Source organism: Hyla sarda, chromosome 2 (assembly GCF_029499605.1).
Source record: "Hyla sarda isolate aHylSar1 chromosome 2, aHylSar1.hap1, whole genome shotgun sequence".
NCBI lineage: Eukaryota > Metazoa > Chordata > Amphibia > Anura > Hylidae > Hyla > Hyla sarda.
The window spans coordinates 189,319,664-189,343,844 of NC_079190.1; the positions used below are offsets into that span (position 1 = coordinate 189,319,664).

Genomic DNA, 24,181 nt, shown 5'->3' on the forward strand with positions numbered 1-24,181 from the left:
ACACCATATGGTCTCCTCATGCTGCTACAAACTCCAGGCTGTGCCATTCAGCCACAATATGGTCTCATTCAGCCACTATATGGTCTCCTCATGCTGCCACAAACTCCAGGCTGTGCCATTCAGCCACTATATGGTCTCCTCATGCTTCAGCCACCTCCAGGCTGTGCCAATTAGCCACTATAGGGTCTCCGCATTATTCAGCCACCTCCAGGCTGTGTGATTCAGCCAATATATGGTTTACTGATGCTGCTGGGCCTGGGCCTAAAAATTGTTATGGTTGCACTAGCTACCATAAATCTTCAATTTAAATTTCAAAATTAATCTTTTAATCTTAGGGATTGTGAATCCCTAGTGTCTACTCATTCTGCTGCCAGCTCCAGGCTGTGTCATTCAGCAACTATATGGTCTCCTCATGCTGCCAACACCTCCACGCTGTGTCATTTATCCACTATATGGTCTCCCCATGCTGCCAACACCTCCAGGCTGTGTCCTTCATCCACTATATGGTCTCCTCATGCTTCAGCCACCTCCAGGCTGTGCCATTCAGCCCCTATAGGGTCTTCACATTATTCAGCCACCTCCAGGCTGTGTGATTCAGCCAATATATGGTTTACTGATGCTGCTGGGCCTGGGCCTAAACATTGTTATGGTTGCACTAGCTACCATAAATCTTCAATTTAAATTTCAAAATTAATCTTTTAATCTTAGGGATTGTGAAGCCCTAGTGTCTACTCATGCTGCTGCCAGCTCCATGCTGTGTCATTCAGCCACTATATGGTCTCCTCATGCTTCAGCCTCATCCAGGCTGTGTCATTCAGCCACTATATGGTCTCCTCATGCTACCAACACCTCCACGCTTTGTCATTTAGCCACTCTATGGTCTCCTCATGCTTCAGCCACATCCAAGCTGTGTCATTCGGCCAGTATTTGGTCTCCTCATGCTGCCAACACCTCCACGCTGTGTCATTCAGCCACTATATGGTCTCCTCCTGCTGCCAATACCTCCACGCTGTGTCATTCAGCCACTATATGGTCTCCTCATACTGATGCCACCTCCAGGCTCTGTCATTGTGCCGCTCTGCAGCAGTGATTCTAATGGCAATGCCTGTAATCTGCATGTCATACTTAATAACAGCATTATTTCACTATCCCAGCACACTCCATATGCGTGTTAGAACAAAGCAAAGTGTTCTACACCCCTATTGAGGCTGTCTGTAGGCCAGAAATAGCCGTTTGTAATATAGATTTGTCACAAATAAATTCAACCGGAAAAATTTTTTTCGGAAAATTTGGCAAATCGGCCGAATCCAATTTTTTAATAGTTCGCTCATCTCTAGTGGTAGTTGACTGATTTTCTAAAATGGCTCATTTTGTGCCGCTGTCTGGACTTCCATCTTCATCACAGCTTGCTAAACTGTTCCTTTGCCACATCTTACCTGTACATGGTTTGCCTTCGCATATTGTATCTAACCGTGAAGTCCAGTTCGTCTCTAAATTCTGGCGGGCCCTCTGGATTTTTCTTCAGCCTACCACCCTCAGTCCAGTGGACAGGTTGAGAGGGTGAATCAGGTCTTACACTATCTTCAGCATTTCATTTCTGCTCACCAAGACGACTGGGCCAATTTACTTCCTTGGGCAGAGTTCTCATACAATCATAAGAATTCTGAAACTACTGGAACTTAGCCTTTCTTCGTAGTTTATGAACTTCATCCTCGTCCTCCTCTTCCCTTATCCTCTTCTTCCGGAGTTCCTGCGGTTGATGAGCTGAACTTTTCCACTATCTGGCAGAAGACACATTCCTCTCTTTTGCATGCTACGTCTCGTATGAAGTCTCAAGCAGACAATAAAAGACGTTCTCCTCCCAAGGTCTCTCCTGGTGACAAAGTCTGGTTGTCAGCCAAATATATCCGCTTCAAAGTACCCAGTTATAAACTGGGCCCTCGCTATCTTGGTCCCTATAAAATCAAGAAACGTTTAAATCCTATGGCCTACTTTCTCCATCTGCCATCCTCTCTCCAGATCCCGAATTACTTCCATGTCTCCCTCTTGAAACCTGTAATCTACAACCACTTTTCTAAAAAAAAAAAAAAAAAAAAAAAAAAAAAAAGACATCTCGCCTACTCTCATCTCTGGTACCTCTGATGTTTATGTTGTTAAACAAATTTTGGACTCCAAGATTATCAGAGGAAAATGCTTTTTTCTTGTGGATTGGGAAGGATTCGGTCCGGAGGAGAGATCATGGGAGCCAGAAGAAAATATCCTGGACCGTGACCTATTCAGTAAATTTCTGAACCGCAAAAGGAGGGAGAGACAAAATTACACAGGAAGCTGTGAGCCCAACGAGGGAGGATTTTTAGGGTAAAAACATGATGTATTTGTGGTTAGCTGTACGCAGTAAGTACTTCTGAAATGCTGCTGTTAACCAGTATTTCTTCTCATTCAAATATTTTATTTAACCCCTTAAGGACCCAGCCAATTTTCACTGTAGGACACGGCCATTGTTTGCACATCTGACCACTGTCACTATAAACATTAATAACTCTGGGATGCTTTTACCTTTCATTCTGATTCCGAGATTGTTTTTTCGTGACATATTCTACTTTATGTTAGTGGTAAAATTTTGTCGATACTTGCATCATTTCTTGGTGAAAATTCCAAAATTGAACTTTGAAGTTCTCTGCTTATAAGGAAAATGAATATTCCAAATAAATAATATATTGATTCACATATACAATATGTCTACTTTATGTTTCCATCATAAAGTTGACATGTTTTTACTTTTGGAAGACATCAGAGGGCTTCAAAGTTCAGCAGCAATTTTCAGATTTTTCACAAAATTTTCTAAATCGAAATTTTTCAGGGACCAGTTCTGTTTTGAAGTGGAGCCATCTTATTAGAAATACCCCACAAATTACCCCATTATAAAAACTGCACCCCTCAAAGTATTCAAAATGACATTCAAAAGGTTTGTTAACCCTTTAGGTGTTTCACAGGAATAGCAGCAAATTGAAGGAGAAAATTCAAAATCTAAATTTTTTACACTTGTAGACCCAGTTATTGAATTTTTACAAGGGGTAAAAGGAGATAAATCTTCTTAAAATGTGTAACCCAATTTCTCTCGAGTAAGAAAATACCTAATATGTGTATGTCAAGTGTTCGGTGGGCGCAGTAGAGGGCTCAAAAGGGAAGGAGCAACAGTGGGATTTTGGAGAGTGAGTTTTTCTGAAATGGTTTTTGGGGGGCATGTCACATTTAGGAAGCCCCTATGGTGCCAGAACAGCAAAAAAAAAAAAAAAAAAAACACATGGCATACTATTTTGGAAACTACACACCTCAAGACACGTAACAAGGGATCCAGTGAGCCTTAACACCCCACAGGTGTTTGACGACTTTTCGTGAAATTTGGATGTGTAAATGATTTTTTTTTCCCACTAAAATGCTAATTTTCCCTCAAATTTAAAATTTTTACAAGGGGTAATAGGACAAAAATTGTTTGGAATGGAAGTCAGGGGCCATGTGCGTTTACAAAGCCCCCCGTGGTGCCAGAACAGTGGACCCCCCACATGTGACCCTATTTTGGAAACTACACCCCTCACAGAATTTAATAAGGGGTGCAGTGAGTATTTACGCCCCACTGGCGTTCGACAGATCTTTGGAACAGTGGGTTGTGCAAATGAAAAATTACATTTTTAATTTTCACATACCACTGTTCCAAAAATCTGTCAGACACCTGTGGGGCGTAAATGCTCACTGTACCCCTTATTACATTCCGTGAGAGGTGTAGTTTCCAAAATGGGGTCACATGTGGGTATTTATTTTTTTGTGTTTATGTCAGAACCGCTGTAAAATCAGCCACCCCTGTGCAAATCACCAATTTAGGCCTCAAATGTACATGGTGCGCTCTCACTCCTGAGCCTTGTTGTGCGCCTGCAGAGCATTTTACGACCACATATGGGGTATTTCCGTACTCAGGAGAAATTGTGTTACAAATTTTGGGGGTCTTTTTTCCTTTTAACGCTTGTGAAAGTAAAAAGTATGGGGCAACAACAGCATGTTAGTGTAAGAATTGAAATTTTTTTACACTAACAAGCTGGTGTAGCCCCCAAATTTTCCTTTTCATAAGGGGTAAAAGGAGAAAAAGTCCCCCAAAATTTGTAGTGCAATTTCTCCCGAGTACGGAGATACCCCATATGTGGCCCTAAACCCTGGGTTCTCACGCCACGGGTTGAGCGGGGGTACGCGAAAGCGCTGTCAAATACCGGCCATGCATTGGCCAGTATTTGACAGCGCACATTTTTTTTGTTAGCTGTGACTGAGCTGCCTGGTTGCCGGGGAGACATGTGACCTCCCCTTACGTTGTGCGGAGTTGCCGCACAACGCAGGAGGACGTTCAAGTGGCAGCGTGTTTTGGACAAGGTGGGGGGGAGGTGTTTTGGACAAGGTGGGGGGGGAAGTGTTTTGGACAAGGTGGGGGGGGAAGTGTTTTGGACAAGGTGGGGGGGAAGTGTTTTGGACGAAGTGGGGGGAAGTGTATTGGAGGAGGGGAAGTGTATTGGATGAGGGGGGAAGTGTATTGGACAAGGGGGGGGAAGTGTATTGGATGAGGGGGGGAGTGTATTGGACGAGGGGGGGGAGTGTATTGGACGAGGGGGGGAGTGTATTGGACGAGGGGGGGGAGTGTATTGGACGAGGTGGGGGGAAGTGTATTGAACGAGGTGGGGGAGGAAGTGTATTGGACGAGGTGGGGGAGGAAGTGTATTGGACGAGGTGGGGGAGGAAGTGTATTGGACGAGGTGGGGGGGAAGTGCATTGGACGAGGTGGGGGGGAAGTGCATTGGAGTGGGGGGGAAGTGTATTGGAGGGGGGGGGAGTGCATTGGAGGGGGGGGGAAGTGCATTGGACGGAGGGAAGTGCATTGGACGGGGGGGGGAAGTGTATTGGACGGGGGGAGGTGTATTGGACGGGGGGGAAGTGTATTGGATGGGGGGGAAGTGTATTGGAGGGGGGAAGTGCATTGGAGGGGGGGGGAGTGTATTTGAGGGGGGGGAAGTGTATTGGACGGGGGGGAAGTGTATTGGACGGGGGGGGGAAGTGTATTGGACGGGGGGGAGTGTATTGGACGAGGTGGGGGAGGAAGTGTATTGGACGAGGTGGGGGAGGAAGTGTATCGGACGAGGTGGGGGGTAAGTGCATTACACGAGGTGGGGGGGAAGTGCATTGGAGGGGGGGAAGTGTATTGGAGGGGGGGAGTGCATTGGAGGGGGGGAAGTGCATTGGACGGGGGGAAGTGCATTGGACGGGGGGGGAGTTTATTTGAGGGGGGGAAGTGTATTGGACGGGGGGGAAGTGTATTGGACGGGGGGGAAGTGTATTGGACGGGGGGGAAGTGTATTGGACGGGGGGGAGTGTATTGGACGAGGTGGGGGAGGAAGTGTATTGGACAAGGTGGGGGAGGAAGTGTATCGGACGAGGTGGGGGGGAAGTGCATTACACGAGGTGGGGGGGAAGTGCATTGGAGGGGGGGAAGTGTATTGGAGGGGGGGGAGTGCATTGGAGGGGGGGAAGTGCATTGGACGGGGGGAAGTGCATTGGACGGGGGGAAGTGCATTGGACGGGGGGGAAGTGTATTGGACGGGGGGGAGGTGTATTGGACGGGGGGGAAGTGTATTGGACGGGGGGGAAGTGTATTGGATGGGGGGGGAGTGTATTGGAGGGGGGGAAGTGCATTGGAGGGGGAGGAAGTGCATTGGAGGGGGGGAAGTGTATTTGAGGGGGGGGAAGTGTATTTGAGGGGGGGGAAGTGTATTGGATGGGGGGGAAGTGTATTGGACGGGGGGGAAGTGTATTGGACGGGGGGGTAGTGTATTGGACGGGGGGGGAAGTGTATTGGACGGGGGGGGAAGTGTATTGGACGGGGGGGGAAGTGTATTGGACGTCGCCCGCAGCCTCCGGATCGGTAAGTGGATCTTCGGCGCCGGTCCCTGTCGGGTTTCCCCGTCCTGCCCCGCCTATTTTGGGTGGGCAGGACGGGGAAATCCAAAGTAAAACCCCCCGCCCCCGATCTGCTTTTTGGGGTCGCGTCTAGACCACCAATAGCAGGGATAGGAGGGGTGGCACCCCTGCCACCTCACTCCTATACCTTCAGGGGGATTGTGGGTGTCATGGACACCCGCGATCCCCCTTCTATTGCGGGTCACCATAGACCCGTCATGACCCGGAATTGCGCAAATCGCATGTGTGAAATCACTTGCAATTTGCCGCGATCACCGACATGGGGGGGTCTGATGACCCCCCTGGGCCTTTGCACGGGATGCCTGCTGAATGATTTAAGCAAGCATCCTGGTCCGATCCCCACCCGGTGCGTGGCGGGGGACGGAATTGTCCATGACGTACGCGTACATCATGGGTCCTTCAGTACCCGGGTGTTATGACGTACGCGTACGTCAAGGGTCCTTAAGGGGTTAAACATAAACAGATGGGATGATGGGAACAGAACACAGAAGCTGAATGGGGAAAGGGATTTAGAAACAAAAACAATTACCAAGTATTTTCTACCAAGTGACATACAAGACTGTCATAGGTGCTGGGGAATGCCAGGGTGCCGGCCTGGAGATCACAAAGTGCCCAGTGGCCAAACCCCATGTGATCAGACATCTTATCCTCTATCCCCTTTAACCCCTTAAGGACTCAGGGTTTTTCCGTTTTTGCACTTTCGTTTTTTCCTCCTTACCTTTTAAAAATCATAACCCTTTCAATTTTCCACCTAAAAATCCATATTATGGCTTATTTTTTGCGTCGCCAATTCTACTTTGCAGTGACATTAGTCATTTTACCCAAAAATGCACGGCGAAACGGATAAAAAAATCATTGTGCGACAAAATCGAAAAAAAAACGCCATTTTGTAACTTTTGGGGGCTTTCGTTTCTACACAGTGCCTATTTCGGTAAAAATTACACCTTATCATTATTCTGTAGGTCCATACGGTTAAAATGATACCCTACTTATATAGGTTTGATTTTGACGCACTTCTTAAAAAAAAATCATAACTACATTCAGGAAAATTTATACGTTTAAAAATGTCATCTTCTGACCTCTATAACTTTTTTATTTTTCGACGTACAGGGAGGTATGAAGACTCATTTTTTGCGCCGTGATCTGAAGTTTTTATCGGTTTGATTTTTGTTTTGATCGGACTTTTTGATCACTTTTTATTCATTTTTTAATGGAATTAAAAGTGACCAAAAATGCGCTTTTTTGACTTTGGAATTTTTTTGCGCGTACGCCATTGACCGTGCGGTTTAATTAATGATATACTTTTATAGTTCGGATATTTACGCACGCGGCGATACCACATATGTTTATTTATTTTTTTTATACTGTTTTATTTTTTTTATGGGAAAAGGGGGGTGATTCTAACTTTTATTAGGGAAGGGGTTAAATTACCTTTATTAACACTTTTTTTTTACTTTTCTTTTTGCAGTGTTATAGGTCCCATATCGCGGGAGCTGGCGCAGGACATAAATATACGTCCTGCGTCGTTAAGGGGTTAAAAAAAAAGTCCAAAATTGCTGCTTTTTTATAACATTTTATTTTAAAAAATTGATAAATGTATTAAAAGTTTTATATATGCATATGTGGTATAAAAAAAAATTACAGATCACGGCGCAAAAAATTTGCCCTCATACCGCTGCTTATATGGAAAAATGAAAAAGTTATAGGTCAGCAAAATAGCTTTAAATGCACTAATTGGTTAAAAGTTTGCAATTTTTTTTTAAACGGCATAATAATAGAAAAGTATGTAATCATGGGTATCATTTTAATCATATTGACCCACAGAATAAAGTAAACATGTCTATTTTACCATTAAGTGTACAGCATGAAAACAAAACCTTCCAAAATTTGCAAAATAGCGTTTTTCTTAGAAATTTCCTCACACAAATATGGTATTTCTTTGGTTGCGCTATATATTTCATGGTAAAATGAGTGATTTGGGGCCTTATGAAGCGTTTGTAGCGCGAGACGGCTCCGTAGCCCACGAACACTCCCCCATGTTGTCTCCCTGCATTCGGTCCTTATGTGATACGAAGTAAAAAGAACATTTGAAGAGCAACTAACGTGGTGAGTGCGCTTGAATTTTTTCCTTGCTATAGGAATCTTTGTTAACATCTTTGTCAAAGCAATTCAATCTGCCATTCAGATCGGGATTCTCAACCAAATGGTGATGCTCCATCAGTGGGGCTAAATAAAGATTGGCAAATTTCCCGGGGTCAGCCAAGTATCCTTAAGTATTCAGGACTGACTGTGGTGCCTTGGGGGGGTGTGTGTCAGTTGGGGTGTTGCTGTGAGGTATATCACGGTTAAACCCTTGTCAGTCGTGACGCCAGGGTGAGAGTTAATACTGTGATGCTTGACCTATCGCCACCCTTCCCAAAAGCGATAGGGAGATGTAGAATAAAGTATTGTCCACAACCAGAGCTTTGCTGAAAACTTTCGGAAACTTTACTGAAGATTTTCTGTAACATGGGATAACAGGAACAGTCCTTATAACAGAGTCTATGATGTATGGTTGGGACTTTTGTAAGTTCTTTAGATTAGTAGGATTTAGTATGCATAGATCCACTGGATTTAGGGTTATGTTTAGGTCCAGGGTCTTTTCTAGCATAAGCGGGGAAATTGTAAGAACTCACTGTTTCGTTTCAGATCAAGGCCGGCAAGCTTTGGCCCAGTAGTTGTCGTTGTAAGTTGCGGAGGTCTGTCCTCATGAAGTGTCAGCAACCCAAGAGCAAAGAGATGCTGCTTGCTTGGCAGCGCAGGAACAAGAGCCAAGAGAGCATCTATTGGCTGCAGCTCCCTTATATGGGCAGGGGCTGGCCGTTTTAGGATTGGTCCACACCATCTGTCAATCAGCTTTACAAGATATTGTGGGTACCACATGACCCAGAACCTCCAAAGGTCCTTTTTACCTACCATAGAGACTAAACCACAGTCACATGACCCGCAGGCCCTGTGACGCTATGCAAGGTAAGTATACACTTTCTATACAGTATTTACATTTATTTTAACAATATATTAACTATATGAGGGGTGACTAGGGGAAGACTAAAGAAGTGGACCCCCACAGTTCCTAGGAACTCTGACTTTGGGGACCCCTAACCAAGGTACGGTATGCAATACGGTACCGGGACACCACACTACCAACTGGGCTTTCGGACCACACTGAGAGGAGACATGACCTCCGTCCCTGCCACGCAAATAAGTGATGTCATGTGCGCCTGCACTGTGGAAGCTATAGAATGTGGCCCGGCAGCAGCGCACAGGAGACCGATATGTGGGACAGGTGAGTATCTATTTTTATTTTTTTACTTTTTTTCTGCTTCAACTAGAAGAAGAAGGCATACCTGGCTGCTCCCTACATACCTGGCTGTCACCACTGCCCCCACATACCTGGTTGCCTCCTACATATCTGGCTGCCCCCCCCCCCCTATTACCTGCTTCCCCCACATACCTTGCTGCCTCCTACATACCTGGCTTCCCCCACATACCTGGCTTCCCCCACACACCTGGCTGCCCCCCATTACTGGTTTCACCCACATAACTTGCTTCCCCCTATACCTGTCTACCTCCACTTACCTGGCTGCCCCCTTACATACCTGGCTGCCCCACATACCTGTCTGCCTAATCTGGCCCACATACTTGTCTGCCTAACTTGGCCCACATATCTGGCTGCCTAACTTGGCCAACATATCTGGCTGCCTAATCTGACCCGCATATCTGCCTACCTATACCTGGCGCACATATTTGACTACCTACCTACATACCTAGCAGCCTAACTACCTACATACATGGCTACCTAACTACATACCTGGCTACCTTACTACCTAGCTAGATACCTAAATACCTAATTACATACATACCTACATAGCTGGCTACCACACTACCTAGACAGCTACCTACCTGGCTAGTTACCTACCTACATATTTGGCAAACTAACTACATTTTTTGGCAAACTAACTACATTTTTGGCTTCGTACCTGGCTACTTACCTACCTGCCTTTTTTTGTGCAGGACACCAAGGAGGGCATTATAACAGTTTGGGGCCTATAGATGGGGAGATTGTGTAGAGGAGTGCACTGGAAAAATGCAGAGGCTAACATGTTTGTCCCATAGATGATATCAAGAGACGAGTTTGGGACTGTCTGATCCGGATGAAGAAGAAAAGGAAAGAGAACGCAGCTGATAAGAAAAAAAGTCTTTGAGTTCCCTAGATGTAGTTGTAATCACTTATATGGTATATGTCCTGTGTACAGAGGGTATCTACCTCTATATTGTCCTGTATATAATCACTTATATGGTATACAGATCCGTGTACAGCTGGTATCAACTCTATATGGTCCCATATATAATCACTTATATGGTATACTGATTTTGTGTACAGACAGTATCTACCTCTATATGGTCCCGTATACAATCACTAATATGGTGTATATATCCTGTGTACAGGTGGTAACTTCCTATATATAGTCCTGTGTATAATCACTTATATGATATTCAGATCCTGTGCACAGCTGGTATCTACATCTATATGTTCCTCTATATAATCACTTACAGTGATGGCCGTAAATGTTGGAACCCCTGAAATTTTTTAAGAAAATGAAATATTTCTCACAGAAAAGGATTGCAGTACATGCATGTTTGTTCCCTTTGTGTGTTTTGGAACTAAACCAAAAAAGGGAGGAAAAAAAGCAAATTGGACATAATGTCACACCAAACTCCAAAAATGGGCTGAACAAAATTATTGGCACCCTTAACTTAATATTTGGTTGCACACCCTTTGGAAAAAAAACTAAAATCAGTCACTTAATATAACCATCAATAAGCTTCTTACACCTCTCAGCTGGAATGTTGTACCACTCTTCCTTTGCAAACTGCTTCAGGTCTCTCTTATTGGAAGGGCACCTTTTCCCAACAGCAATTTTAAGATCTCTCCACAGGTGTTCAATGGGATTTAGATCTGAACTCATTGCTGGCCACTTCAGAACTCTCCAGTGCTTTGTTGCCATCCATTTCTGGGTGATTTTTGACGTATGTTTGGGGTCATTGTCCTGCTGGAAGACCCAAGATCACGGGCGCAAACCCAGCTTTCTGACACTGGGCTGTACAGTGCGACCCAAAATCCGTTGGTAATCCTCAGATTTCATGATGCCTTGCACACATTCAAGGCACCTAGTGCCAGAGGCAGCCAAAACAACCGCTGGTACATACATCTATATGATCTTGTATATAATCACTTATTTGGTAAACAGATCTGTGTACAATTGGTATCTACCACTATATAGGCACTGTATGGGGGAATACTGGTCTGTGTTTAGTAGCTTTTTTTCAGTATAGTATGGTGGTATTATCAGTTATTGTGTGGTGGTATATATTAGATCACTGCATTGAGATTAGGATCCTGCAGGACCCGCGGGACCCAACCCAAAACGTTTGAGCATGGGCGGTCAGGAGGCTACTGCGGGCAGGCAGTCAGGCGCTAGGCCTACGGGACCCGCAAATCCCTCAAAATCCCACAGCAGCCTCAGTTACTCAATCTCAGCACCACTCTCCACTTACAGTCACTACTCACCAGCTTCTGCCTTAGGTCCGTACTCACCAGAGTGGGGCTGCTGCTCCTCCAAACTTGTCTCCTCCTCCTGCAAACACCCTACTGGAGCGGGCGGGATTGGTAAAAGAATCATTGGGAGCGGGCTGGAGTGAGATTGAAAAACCAATCCCGCGCAGGGCTCTAGTATATATTTCCTCCTTGTATACCGGTAGTATTGGTCATGAAAGATTATCTTTCCTATATTAATGTGTTTTATATACAGATCATTTTTATTTTATTTTGTATGTAGGGGTGGGACATGAGGAGGGATTTGAATGGGATAGAGGCGTGATGGCATGAGGTGGTGCCAGGGGGTCTCCCAGGGGGCATGCTGGGAGTTGTAGTTCAACAACATCTGAAGGGCCAGATGTTGCCGAACTACAACTCAATGCAAGAATTTTAGGTGCACTACTGTGGTAGATGTAAACAACGACCTTGGCTAACCCTCAACACTGATGTTGAAATTGAGACATTCACCAGTATATCCTTATATGAAGGACATACCTGAGCCTGCACACCAACGCCAAGGTTTCTCAAGTGGCACGGGACCTAACACCAACCTACCTGTGCATGATAAGCAAAACCAGGGGCCATTGGGCAATTACAACAGCATTAGGTCCGGCTGTGAGTCAGACCTAATGCTGCTGTAATTGCCCACTGGCCCCTGGTTTTGCTTATCATGCACAGGTAGGTTACTGTTAGGTTCCGTGCCACTTGAGAAACCTTGGCGTTGGTGTGCGGGCTCAAGTATATCCTTCATATAAGGATATACTGGCTAATGTCTCAATTTTAACATCAGTGTTGAGGGTTAGTCATATGTTACTGTCTACATCTACCACAGTAGTGCACCTAAATATTGTATTATTTTAATTGTTACACATCGACACCGCTTATCTGGTGGAGGATGCCATTGTGGCACTTGTGGTCTGCTGCAGGCATCCCCCATTGTATGCATTTTTATGCTGGGGATTTCCCTTAGCAACAGACCACAAGGGCAGGATCTGCTCCCCCAGCATGAATGCACAACTGCATTTGGGGTTGAGCACCTCCTGCTATTTGAGACCACATTTTTGTTGTTGTTTAAATCTGGAACTACAACTCCAAGCATGCCTGGACAGTCATGGCATGCTTTGAATTGACATCTGGAGCGCTACAGTTTGGACACCACTGTATAGTGGTCTCCAAACAGTGCCTTCCAGATGTTGCAAAACTACAACTCCCAGCACGCTGAGACTGTCCAGGCATGCTGGGAGTTGTAGTTCTGAAGGGTCAGATGTTACAGAACTACAACTACCAGCATCTGTCTGGGCATGCTGGGAGTTGTAGTTTTGCCACATCTGGAAGGACAGTGGTCTCCAAATTGTGGTGCTCCAGATGTTGCAAAACTACAACTGCCAGCATGCCCAGACAGCCAAAGGCTGACTGGGCATGGTGCGAGTTGTAGTATTGAAACTGCTAGAAGCAGCAGTGAAGATCACTTTATGGCAATCTTCACTACTGCATCTGGGACACCGCCACTGCTGCCTCCACTTGCTTGCCTCCTCCTGTCAGCCGCCTGTCCCTGGTCCCTGCGTGAACCCAGGTAACTGCGGCAGGCGTTCCTCGCCGCATCTGCGGCCCCCACTCATCGCCGCCATCTTCTCTCTCTCTGCCTCGACATCCAAGGGCAGGCAGAGCGGGGGAAATTAACTTTCACCCCTGCCCTGCAATTCGCCGGTCAGTCCTGATCGGCCAGTCGCAGGGAATAGGAGGAGGTGGCACCCCTGCCACCTCCCTGCTATCCTTCCGGATGATTGGGGCTGTCTCTGACAGCTCCGATCATCCCTATTTTCTGGGCTGTCGAGTCATCAGAGACCCTATCAGCCCGGAATCACCTCGAATCGCCAATCTGAATTGACCCCCCCCCCCCAGGCATTTGCACGGGATACCTGCTAAATGATTTCAGCAGGCATCCTGTTCCAATTCCCGTCCGGCTAGCGGCGGGGATCGAAATTCCCATGGGCGTACAGGTAGCCCTTGTTCCTTAACCCCTTGGGGGCGGAGCCCATTGCAACCCTTAGGACGGAAGCATTTTTTGCACTTCTGACCACTGTCTCTTTAAGCATTAATAACTCTGAGATTGTTTTACTTTTTTTCTGATTCAAAGATTGTTTTTTTCGTGACATATTCTTCTTTATGTTGCATAATTTCTTGGTGAAAAATTCCAGAATTTGATGAAAATTTAAAAAATTTAGCATTTTCCTAACATTGAAACTCTCTGCTTGTAAGGAAAATAGACATTCAAAATAAATTATATGTTGATTCACATATACAATATGTCTACTTTATGTTGGCATCATACAGTTGACATGTTTATACTTTTTGAAGACATTAGAGGGCTTCAAAGTAAAGCAGCAATTTTCAAAATTTTCTTGAAAATTTCAAAATATGATTTTTTTCAGGGACCAGTTAAGTTTTAAGTGGATTTGAGGGATCTTTCTGTGAGAAACTCCCCATTATGGACCCCATTATGAAAAGTGCACCCCTCAAAGTATTTAAAATGACATTCAAAAACTTTGTTAACCCTTTAGGTGTTTCACAGGAATAGCAGCAAAGTGGAGGCAAAAAATCAAAATCTCATTTTTTTACACTAACATGTTCTTGTATCCCCATTTTTAGACTTTTTACAAGGGGTTAAAGTAGAAAAAGACTCCTAAAATGTGTAGCCCAATTTCTCTCGAGGATGGCAATACAGTGGTCCCTCAACATATGATATTAATTGGTTCCAGGAGAACCATCATATGTTGAAACCATCATATGTCGAGTACATATGTCTATGTAAAAATGGTAATTGGTTCTGGGGCCTCGGAACCATTGTATGTTGAATACATATCTCTATGGGAAACTGCTAATTGGTTCTGGGATGACCATTGTATGTGGAGTGTATGGGGAGTGTTTAACAAACCAGGGTGCCTCCAGCTGTTGCACAGCTACAACTCCCAGCATGCATGTACAGCCATTGACTGTCTGGGCATGCTGGGAGTTATAGTTTTGCAACAGCTGGAGGCACACTGATAGGGAAACATTGATGTATGGGGTGTATAGTGTGTATATGTATTGTATGTGATGTGTGACATCGCATACAGTACTGTACAGTTCTTTAAATACCTTCAGGGGGGACAGAATGTCCTCCATTATGATCCTGCCGACTACAGCTCTATAGGAAAGGAAGGGGAGGGCAGCCAGCAGCTCATTGGTTGCCTGCAGCAAGATGCTGCAGGCTATTGGCTATGGCTGCACTGGGGGGGCTTACACGGAGCTCACAGTGGAAGCCTGCGTGAGTTAGCAGGACAGCATGTGAGTAACAGGAGGCAGAACGGGGCACATTAAACAACTATCTGTCAGTTGCTGAAGTTGTCAGCGCTGTCAGATAGCTGTTTGTATGATGGCCCCAACACACAGCAGCATCATATGTCGAGGCTGCCTTCAACATACGATGGGCTCTGAGAGGCCATCATATGTTGAAATGATCATATGTCGGGGCCATCATAAGTCGGGGGGTCACTGTACCTCATATGTGGATATTAAGTGCTCTGCGGACGCACCACATGGCTCAGAAGGGAAGGAGCAACTTTGCGATTTTGTAGAGAGAATTTTGTTGGAATGGTTTTTGGCGGGCATGTCGCATATAGGAAGCCCCATGGTGTACTAACAGCAAAAAAAAAACCACATGGCATACTATTTTGGAAACTACACCCCTCCAAGAACATAATAAGCATTACAGTGAGAACTTATATCTCACAGATTTTTTTGAACAGTGGGTTGTAAAAGTTAAAAATTAGATTTTTAACACTAAAATTTTTGTGTTACCTCAAATTTTTCATTTTAATAAGGTGAGATTGAACAAAAATCCCCCCAAAATTTGTAGCCCAATTTCTCATGAATAAGTAAATACCTCATATATGTAGGTAAATTGCTTGGGGAGCACACTACAGGTCTCAGAAGAGAAGGAGCGCTGTTTGGCTGTAGGAGAGAGAACTTAGCTGTAATTGAAGTTGGGGGCAATGTGCATTTCCAAAGCCCCCATGGTGCCAGAACAGTGGAAACCCCCCACATGTGACACCATTTTGGAAACTACACCCCTCAAATAACGTAATAAGCATTACAGTAAGAACTTATACCTCACAGATTTTTGGAACAGTGGGTTGTAAAAGTGAAAAATGTGATTTTCAACATGAAAATTTTTGTGTTACCCCAAATTTCTCATTTTAACAAGGTGAAATTGAACAAAAATCCCCCCAAAATTTGTAGCCCAATTTCTCATGAATAAGTAAATACCTCATATGTGTAGGTAAATTGCTTGGCGAGTGCACTACAAGTCTCAGAAGAGAAGGAGCGTTGTTTGGCTGTGGGAGAGAGAATTTTGCTGTAATTGAAGTTGGGGGCAATGTGCATTTCCAAAGCCCCCATGGTGCCAGAACAGCGGAAACCCCACACATGTGACACCATTTTGGAAACAACACCCCTCAAGGAACGTAATAAGCATTACTGTTCGAACTTAAACCTCCCAGGTTTATTGAACAGTGGGTTGTAAAAGTGAAAAAATTGTTTTTTAACACAAAAATTCTGGTGTTACCTCAAATTTTTCATTTTATAAGGTGTAATTGAGCACAAATTCACCCAAAATGTGTAGCCCAATTTCTCATGAATAAGTAAATACCTTTATATGTTGACGTAAATTGCTCGGTGAGCGCACTACAGGTCTCAGAAGAGAAGCCCCATGGTGTCCTAACAGCAAAAAAACCCCACATGGCATACTATTTTGGAAACTACACCCCTCCAAGAACATAATAAGCATTACAGTAAGAACTTATACCTCACAGATTTTTTTGAACAGTGGGTTGTAAAAGTGAAAAATTTGATTTTTAACACTAAAATTTTTGCGTTACCTCAAATTTTTCATTTTAATAAGGTGAAATTGAACAAAAATCCCCCCAAAATTTGTAGCCCAATTTCTCATGAATAAGTAAATATCTCATATATGTAGGTAAATTGCTTGGCGAGCACACTACAGGTCTCAGAAGAGAAGGAGCGCTGTTTGGCTTTGGGAGAGAGAATTTTGCTGTAATTGAAGTTGGGGGCAATGTGCATTTCCAAAGCCCCCATGGTGCCAGAACAGCGGAAACCCCCCACATGTGACACAATTTTGGAAACTACACCAATCAAAGAACGTAATAAGCATTACAGTAAGAACTTATACTTCACAGATTTTTTTGGAACAGTGGGTTGTAAAAGTGAAAATTTTTATTTTTAACACTGAAATTTATGTGTTACCCCAAAGTTTTCATTTTAACAAGGTGAAATTGAACAAATATCCCCCAATATTTGTAGCCCAATTTCTCATGAATAAGTAAATACCTCATATGTGTAGGTAAATTGCTTGGCGAGTGCACTACAGGTCTCAGAAGAGAAGGAGCGCTGTTTGGCTGTAGGAGAGAGAACTTAGCTGTAATTGAAGTTGGGGGCAATGTGCATTTCCAAAGCCCCCATGGTGCCAGAACAGTGGAAACCCCCACATGTGACACCATTTTGGAAACGACACCCCTCAAAGAACATAATAAGCATTACAGTAATAACTTATACCTCACAGATTTTTGAAAAATTAGATTTTTTACACGAAAATTTTTGTTACCCAAAATTTTTCATTTTAAAAAGGTGAAATTGAACAAAAATCCCCCCAAAATTTGTAGCCCAATTTCTCATGAATAAGTAAACACCTCATATGTGTAGGTACGGAGCGCTGTTTGGCTGTAGGAGAGATAATTTAGCTGTAATTGAAGTTGGGGGCAATGTGCATTTCCAAAGCCCCCATGGTGCCAGAACAGCGGAAACCCCCCACATGTGACAAAATTTTGGAAACTACACCCCTCAAATAACGTAATAAGCATTACAGTAAGAACTTATACCTCACAGATTTTTGGAACAGTGGGTTGTAAAAGTGAAAAATGTGATTTTTAACATGAAAATTTTTGTGTTACCCCAAATTTTTCATTTTAACAAGGTGAAATTGAACAAACCCCCCCCCCCAAAAAAATTTGTAGCCCAATTTCTCATGAATAAGTAAATACCTCATATGTGTAGGTAAATTGCTTGGCGAGTGCACTACAAGTCTCAGAAGAGAAGGAGCGTTGTTTGGCTGTGGGAGAGAGAATTTTGCTGTAATTGAAGTTGGGGGCAATGTGCATTTCCAAAGCCCCCATGGTGCCAGAACAGCGGAAACCCCACACATGTGACACCATTTTGGAAACAACACCCCTCAAGGAACGTAATAAGCATTACTGTTCGAACTTAAACCTCCCAGGTTTTTTGAACAGTGGGTTGTAAAAGTGAAAAATTTGTTTTTTAACACAAAAATTCTGGTGTTACCTCAAATTTTTCATTTTATAAGGTGTAATTGAGCACAAATTCACCCAAAATGTGTAGCCCAATTTCTCATGAATAAGTAAATTGACGTAAATTGCTCGGTGAGCGCACTACAGGTCTCAGAAGAGAAGGAGCACTGTTTTGGCTGGAATTGTAGTTGGGGGCAATGTGCATTTTCAAAGCCCCCCAACTGTGCCATCTTTTTGGAAAATACACCCTCAAGGAACATAACAAGGGGTACAGTGAGTATTTCCAACTCACAGTTTTTTTGAACAGTGGGCCGTAATAATTTTAAATCTGATTTTTAACACTGAATTGCTAGTGTTAGACCATTTTTTTGTTTTTCAACAGGGATTATAGGAACAAATGCCCCCCAAAATTTGTAGCCCAATTTCGTCAGAGTAAGGAAATACCCCATATGTAGATGTAAAGTGCTGTGCAGGTGCAAAACAGGGCTAAGGAGGGAAAGAACATTGGGCACTTTTGACGCCTACGGTGGTTATTTGCCCTGCAGTGGCAGAGTTTTAGACCCAAAATCTAAAATAAAAAAACTGCAAGTGACCAACATTTTGAAAATACACCCTTCAAGGAATGTAGCAAGGGGTACAGTGAGTATTTACAGCTCACAGGTTTTTGGAACAGTTGCCAGTAAATTTGAACAAAAGATTTTTTGTTTTCATTTAAATGCTGGTGTTACACAAAATTTAGCAAATTCACAAGGGCTAATAGGAGAAAAGCCCCCAAAAAGTTTAGCTCAATTTCTCAAGAGTAAAAAAAAAAAATACCCCATATGTGGACTTAACTTGCTGTGTGGACAAATAATGGGACTCAAGACTCATAGAGCCATGTTTGCATTTGAGGTCTATGACATTTCATTACCTGGTGGTTACATATATTCAGAGGAAGATAAAAAAAGAAACACCCACATGTGACACCATCATAGAAAGTACACCACCTGAGGAATATTTATAGGGGTGAAGTGGACATTTGGAACGGTTGGGTGTTTCTTATAGTTATTTTCCCGGAATGGATGAAGTGTAGTTTAGGAAAATGGAAAATTGCAATTTTCCAACTGATATGCTATCTGTGTACGGAGTATGATGACCCAGAGCATAGCCAAAAGTAAAACGTGTGCCCGCCACAAACCCTATGCTCTGCTTCATCATTATGGGAATGTGTTGTGGGGTGGCCGTCCCTAAACTGTTACCTGAAAATGTGCACACCGCTCAGGGGAGGAGAGAGCAATGTGCATTTGAGTCCTCTGTTTCTAACTGACATATCAGTAAATGACAGTTACATACTTTCAGAGGAAAATTTAAAAAAAGAAACAGCCACATGTGACCATATTTTGAATGGATGGGCGTTTCCTAGATTTTTTTTCCAGGAATGGATGAAGGGTAGTTTTTTGAAAAAAGAAAATTGCAATTTTCCTAATATACCAATTGGGGACCCAGAATGATGACCCAGAGTATAGCCAAAAGTAAAAATTATGCCCACTCCAAACCTTATACTCTGATTCATCATTCTGGGAATGTGATGTGTGTGGCCGTCCCTATTCTGTTGCCCCAAATGCGCAACTCGCTCAGGTGTAGAGAGAGCGCTGCACATTTGAGGCAACCTGAAAACTCCCGATGCAAAAGACCCTGACACTTGACCCAATACCATCAGAGGTCTAAACTGGGTTATTATGTTAATGAATTGTGGTGAGCATAAGGACATCACTCTTGTTCTTATACCTGACCAGCAACAGGTTATCATGGGTAAGGGCACGGGACTCACCCCTGGGGATTGGCACTTGGAGGGGATAGGTCGGGAGGCCTCTCTGATTTTCCGCTCGGTCCCACAAGCTGACATAGATATGGCGGCGAGGGATTTGAACAGAGGGATACTAGTATAAAAGTTATCCACATACAGGGGGTAACCCTTATCTAGTAGTGGGTTCAAAAGGTCCCACATGATCTTCCCACTGACACCCAGAATGGAGGGACCTTCTGGGGGTTCAATCCGGGAATCTCGACCCTCGTATATTCTAAACTTGTAAGTGTACCCGGAGGTACTCTCACAGAGTTTATACAGCTTCACGCCATATCTCGCCCGCTTGGATGGGATGTATTGGCAGAAAATGAGTCTCCCCTTAAAACTGATGAAAGACTCATCTACAGAGAGCTCCATTTGGGGAACGTAGGCCTCCATAAATTTGGCCCCAAAGTGATCTATGATCGGCCGTATCTTGTACATGCTGCATTATCATTGTAATGCAGACATTTCCTTATGGCCTCAAAACGTTCCCGTGTCATGGCCATACTGTAAAGCGGGGTCTTGTATAGGATGTCCCCGCTCCAGTACTGCCTGACACTAGGCTTTTTGTCCAGGCCCATATGCAGCACGGGGCCCCAAAACTTCCTCATTTTGGCTGCATTGACAGCGTACCATCCGTTGGGCCTGGCCAAAATTGAGCCAGGGTGAGCGGCGACAAACTGTTGGGCGTACAGATTTGTCTGTGTCACCATCATGTTAACAAAGTCGTCACTGAAATGTTGACTAAAAAAGTCTATTTCAGTGAACCCGGCGATGTCAATTTGGATTCCTGGGTTGCCAACAAACCCAGGAATCACGGACTCGAAGTTCTCTGGTGTAGTCCAGACAGGTTCACCGGTAGAGGGTACTGGTGGACTTGCCTGGTGGGCCCGCATTCTAGTACAGGCGACATGGACGCTAGTGCTAGTATGTTGCACAGGGTCAGTTGCATGGGGAGTATCTGGCCTCGCACAGCGGCGTGTCCGCCGCCTTGGGGGCTCATCATCAGAACTTGATGATGAGGAGAGCGATGAAGAGACCAGTAAAGTGGAGTCTTCATCGCCCTCACTGGCGCTTTCAGAGTCGGAGGCAATTATGGCATATGCCTCCTCTGCTGAAAACGCCCTTCGAGCCATTGCCTAACACTTATGGGGGGGAGGGGGAGGGGGGTAGTAGTCTCTGTGTGTTTGTGTTTTTTACTTTGTGTATATGTGTAGGGGGGGGTTCTACTTTATACCTAACCCACTAACCAAAAAAAAAAAAAGAACAAAAAGCAAGGGTGTACTTCTAGCGCAAAAAACCTGTGCCAAAGAGAGAGTACCTAATCAGTTGTGTGCGCCACTGATTAGGGCTCAGTGGCGGCAGGGGGCGCAGAAGACACTAAAAGGGGGGAATAAAAAAAAGCACCTGAACCCTAAAAAAAACGCTCATCAGTTATATATTACTGTCAGCGGTCAGGGCAGGCGCACACAGGGGTACGGTCCGTCCACACAGCACGGACCTGCTGCTGGGGGCACGGACCGCTAATCCCCCAAAAAGGTGCTAAAAAAGAAACTCCCCCCCCAAAAAAAAAGCCTGGTGGGGTGGGAAATTCGCTAACAGTGGCCGGACACTCTTTTTACAGGGAATAGGGTCTGGCCAAAGTTAGCGAATAAGGTGAAAAAATAAAAAAATAACTTACACCCCAAAAAAAATTATGGGGGTAAGCCCAGCGTCCCTGTAAGGGTTTTGGCACAAAAAATTGCCTCAGACCCCAGACAGCAGGTGCTGCACAGAAAATTTTTTTTACTTTTTATTTTCATAGAATAAAACTCTGCAGGGGGGATCTGGGGGTCTCTGGGGGGCGCTGTGGCACAATATGGGGGGGATCTTACTTTTATTCTCCTCACAAGCTCTGCTCTGCTCACCAAATACACATGTTACTGGGCAGAGCAGAGGTTTGAGGAGACCAAGGGAGGGCTATACTCCAGCCAAAAGATTTGATTTGACGGTCCAAAAAGACCTGTCCAATCAAATCGCTGTGGGAGGAGCATTACTGCTCCATCTCACAGCCCTTGCTACTGGATGATCTGGTGACTCTGTTACGTCACCAGATCATCTAGCTGTTCCGGGGCAACGCGCCTCCATAGACACGAATGCCCCGGAATCGCCGCAGATCGCCGGTCTGAATTGACCAGCGATTTGCGGCGATCGCCGATATGGGGGGTTCACAGGAACCACCCGGCGATGATACGGGATGCCTGCTGAATGAATTCAGCAGACATCCCGTTCCGATCCCCTCCCGGAGCGCCGGCGGGGACTGGAATAGCCGCATATCGCCGGTGTGAATTGACTGGCGATTTGCGGTGATATGGGGGGTCACGGGACCCCCCTCGGCGATGTGCTGGGGTGCCTGCTGAATGATTTCAGCAGTCACCCCGTTCCGATCCCGTTCCAGCTAGCGGCAGGGTGCAATTTTCCCACGGGCGTATGGATACGCCCTTCGTCCCCAACAGGTTAAGTACCAGGGCGCAAGGGCATGCCCATACGCCTGTGGTCCCCAACAGGTTAAGGTCACCTATTGGATCTGTGATATTATCATCAAGAGGAAGGAGGCACAGTTTACTCCAGTCAACTGCAAGACCAGATAATGTTTAGAATCTCTCTATGTAGTAATAAGTTCTCCCACTGATCCTAAAGGCTTATTGACAAATAACAGAATGTCTATGACATAGCAGATGACTTTATTTTGACCACCTTCTAACTCAAACCCTTCATATGAAACATGTTCCCTAAGGTATATAGACAGAGGCTCCATAAATAATAATAAAAAAGGAGGGGCATCCCTTTTGGACATTGGCAGAGACCCCCTCCCCCTTACAGGATTCATTAATTGAAAATATGCATTAAGTGAAAGTCCTCATTAAATGAAAATCAGCAAAAGGACCTCAAAATATTTTCTATGTCCTTCAAGTGGGAATCCATCGCAAGAGGACCCCACTGCCTACTATTCTGCATCCAGTCCCATCGGGAGGTATCGTGCGATACCTCTGCACGTCCTCCTCCTCTGCCCCGGCCTCCCCACCTGCTTCTCCTACTTCAGTGCGCAGCCTGCGATCCGGCTCAGTGGGGACCGTGGCAGCTACGCGCACCAACACCTCTGTGCCTATGCCAGACGCCTCCCAGACCTGCTGGGGAACTGTACCTGTTAGTCCCCCGCTCTCTGCCTCTGGATCCGTGTGAGGGGACCGGCCTGGAGTGCCTGTGAGTACTTCTCCCCCTTTACCTCCTCAGCCAGGGGGGGCGGCTGTCGCTCCTGAAGCAGTGCTGCAGGCCCCTTTTCTTTGTCCCACTGCTGCAGGCTCCTTGTCTGTGTCCCTGGACGCAGCAGCAGCTCCCCAGTCACCGCTGGAGCTGCAGGCCTGGGACAGGTCTGTGCCTGTGCATAGCCCCCTCACCATCTCAGTGGAAGCTGCCATCACTGGGGCTCCTCTTGGCCGCAATCCCTGCCTCTCTCCACCTGGGCACCCCTCTGTGAGCCCCCCTGACTGGCCTGGTACCCCTACTCCCTCCTCTCCAGGGGGAGATACTTGGTCTGTGGACATTGCCTCTCTACCTGCCAGTGTTTCTTCTAAGCCGCAGAGGCTCATGTCTACCCGTACACCTGTGGGGGGAGCCCCTGGGGTCTTACCCCAGTCGGGCCCCTTTTTGGCTCAGGGGTCTCCGGGGGGACTCCGCCCTGTACCTGGTCAACCTACATGGGACACTTGCTCTGGTTTGGACCTGGAGTGCTCTGGGATCCCGGCCTCTGCTCTCTATGGACTTTAGCCAACTGCTCTATCATCTTCCCTCCAAGGATGATTTCAAAGTTCTTATTGCAGAAGTCAAAGACGCCTGCAGAGCAGAAATTGCTGATATGCGCAAAGACCTTCAGCATGTCTCTAACAGAGTGGATGATCTAGAGAGGGCCCACGACTCCACCAGGTCCTACATTGCAAAGCTGCAAGATACTATGTCTGCCCAGACTGACTTTCTCAATGACTTGCACTCTCATGTCGAGGACCTAGATAACAGTGGCAGGCACAATAACATCCGAGTTCGTGGCCTCCCTGAAGCTACGCAGGCTGAGGACTTGCATGTAACTCTGGAGGCGATTTTCAACATGATCCTGGGCGAGCGCCCGTCCCATAAGATCAGGCTGGATCGAGCTCACAGGGCCCTACGTCCCCGCCCTATCAATGGTCCTCCCCAGGATGTGGTTTGCTGCCTTGCAGACTTTCAACTGAAGGAGCGGATAATGGCCAAATCACGCTCTCTCTGGAATTTTGATTTTGACGGGGCATCTATTCAACTATTTCAGGA

At 45.4% G+C, this 24,181-nt stretch overlaps 1 protein-coding gene across 3 annotated transcripts in view; it reads right to left on the minus strand.

Annotated features, from left to right (window-relative positions):
- Positions 1 to 17,059, minus strand: part of LONRF2 (LON peptidase N-terminal domain and ring finger 2) — a 141,386-nt gene extending 124,327 nt beyond the window's left edge. The window contains exons 1-2 of one of the 3 annotated variants that reach the window (XM_056555977.1): positions 15,959 to 16,001; positions 15,576 to 15,643 (exon numbers count right to left, since the gene is read on the minus strand). The gene's annotated coding sequence lies outside the window, so the exon portion shown is untranslated. Of the gene's footprint in view, positions 1 to 15,575; positions 15,644 to 15,958; positions 16,002 to 17,038 lie in introns of those variants that run through there. The other 2 variants (XM_056555978.1, XM_056555979.1) reach the window with 2 other exon arrangements.
- Between the last annotated feature and the right edge of the window lie 7,122 nt (positions 17,060 to 24,181).